The sequence below is a fragment of the Scylla paramamosain genome, chromosome 20, assembly GCF_035594125.1.
Source record: "Scylla paramamosain isolate STU-SP2022 chromosome 20, ASM3559412v1, whole genome shotgun sequence".
Taxonomy (NCBI): Eukaryota; Metazoa; Arthropoda; class Malacostraca; order Decapoda; family Portunidae; genus Scylla; species Scylla paramamosain.
In genome coordinates, this window is record NC_087170.1 from 10,358,995 (window position 1) to 10,361,494 (window position 2,500).

Genomic DNA, 2,500 nt, shown 5'->3' on the forward strand with positions numbered 1-2,500 from the left:
CAGACACCCGCCACATCCACTACACCCACTACAGCCATCATGCGCTAAAAAGTACCAGTAGCAATGTAGTGTTTGGCATTGCTGCATCATTAGCTGTGCCTTACGTTAGAGATTCCAGATACCGGGGAGTGGGAACATTAGAGAAGAAAAGACGGTAAAGAAAAAAGACGAAGAGTAATATAGTGTTTGGCATTATTGCATCATTAGTCAAGGCGCACGGCATGGCAACACCTGTGATATAGTGTTCAGGTTAACTAGAAGGGGACCCCACGCTCTTCTTCTGTGCAGTCTACATTATTAATGGTCACCAGCGTCAGGGAAGTGCTGGAACGAGGATAGGAGTGGAGCATAATTAGCACACCAATAACCTACAGGCTACAGGTGACAGGGGCGAAGCTGTGGTTAAGTGGCGGTGTAGCTCTTCCAGAAAAGTGATCTGAATATTCGTGGCTCTGTGGTAAAGTACTTGGATGGCAGTTACATTGCCACGTTCGATTCCTGCTCAATGCTTAACGAGGCGTATCTATGTATTCCTTCGTGGTGTGTGATCAAGTGGCCTCGTGTGTGTGTGTGTGTGTGTGTGTGTGTGTGTGTGTGTGTGTGTGTGTGTGTGTGTGTGTAGGGGGGCGGCTAGATATAATACCACCTTGAACCATTATCAGGTACGCATTGTTTACGATTGTAGTTTTGTACTGTGTATCACAAGGATGTGTCTCCCTTTTCTTTCAATGAACTGCGTGTGAGATCAAAGGTCGTGCAATGGTGTCAGCAACCCGAGAGAGAGAGAGAGAGAGAGAGAGAGAGAGAGAGAGAGAGAGAGAGAGAGAGAGAGAGAGAGAGAGAGAGAGAGAGAGAGAGAGAGAGAGAGAGAGAGAGAGAGAGAGAGAGAGAGAGAGAGAGAGAGAGAGAGAGAGAGAGAGAGAGAGAGAGAGAGAGAGAGAGAGAGAGAGAGAGAGAGAGAGAGAGAGAGAGAGAGAGAGAGAGAGAGAGGCTGGAAAGTAAAATATATCGTATACACGTAAGTGCCTAAAAAATTGCTGTCAATTAAGATTTTTCCAAGCAAATGGAAAACACGGAGCATGACGTCACTGGTCATGCTCCGCTGGCCAGCATTGGCCTCCCGCCGCGCTGTGACGGGCTGGCGCGGCCCCGGCAGGTGCGCCACGCAGGCCGTGACAACGAAAACACGGAATGTACAGAAATGTGAAAGCGAGTAATAACAGAGAAATGTAGCAGTAATAGAGTAATATAGTAATAATGTAGCAGCAGAGTAATAGAATAGTAATGTATTAATGTCATAATAACGGAGCAATCTTTTCAAGTATTACATCGGTGTACAAGTAAAACAATAGAATTATCGAATTGTCCATAAGAGTAATGTAGGAGATCAATATAATAGTAAGCAGCAAAGCGACGGAATCAAACAGTAGTATTGAGTAGCAGAATAATGCAGGTTAACATAGCAGAGCACAGAGTAACATAACTGTACCCAAAAAGCAGCACACCTCATGATTATTTATATGTAGAAAAAAATAAATAAATAAAAAATGGAGTGAACTATTCTAACAGAACTAAAGCCTCTGACTGGTCGATAATAACGGGATGTCATTTATGGCCTCATTTTAACAACACTGGACGATTTTACTGAGCAGGAATAAAACTACACACACTGACAGATTTAAAGTACCCGATCGCTCATTTCCTTGTCAGGGAGGCATTTCGAGATAATACACTAAATTTGTACAGGTTCGCTTCACTACAGCTTGAGTAAATGCCACATCAATCAGTCTTTTGAAATTATACACTGAACGGTTACCAGACCACTCGATTACGCTTTGAAGTTTTAGCGATCAGTCTTTCAATATCATGCCTTGAAATCTCACCAGACTCTCTCACTAAGGTGGAGGAGAAGACAGCGGTAAACAGATTATATATGACTGCAAACCATTATAAACATCCCCGCCTGCCAGTCTGCGTCTCCGTCTCCGCACCAAGACACCACCAGGGACACCCACCAACACGTACCAGTCCAGATATATATATAAAAAAAACGATACTAAAACAGAAGGTAAAGAAGGTTATAGTCCCCTGGCACTTCACCGTCAGCTCAGAAAAAACCCACGATTTTCACTTTCTTCTTGCGGGTATTTCTTTGTCATTTATGGGGCTGGATTCAGGGAGCGGGTGAAGGAGTTCGTCAACACACTTCTTGATTGGCACTCGATAACAACCCTGATATGTTCCATGAACCAACTGACACTGGCACCACACACTCGTCATGAAGACAGCCACTTGCTCCGTCACCCAGTCAAGCAACCAACCATCCAGCCAATGAATGAGCACGCCAGTAAGCCAGTCAACCAGTAAGCCAACCAGCCAGCCAGCAAACCAGTACGCTACCAAACCAATGAGCCAACCAGCCAGTCAGTGAAACAACCAGCCAGCCAGCAAGCCGGTCTGTCAGTAAGCCAACCAGCCAGTCAGCCATCCACTGAGCCAC

General features: G+C 45.1%; 1 protein-coding gene across 3 annotated transcripts in view; it reads right to left on the minus strand.

Annotated features, from left to right (window-relative positions):
- Nucleotides 1-2,500, minus strand: part of LOC135110290 (inactive rhomboid protein 1-like) — a 187,581-nt gene that overhangs the window by 67,236 nt on the left and 117,845 nt on the right. The gene's annotated exons all lie outside the window — the stretch shown is intronic.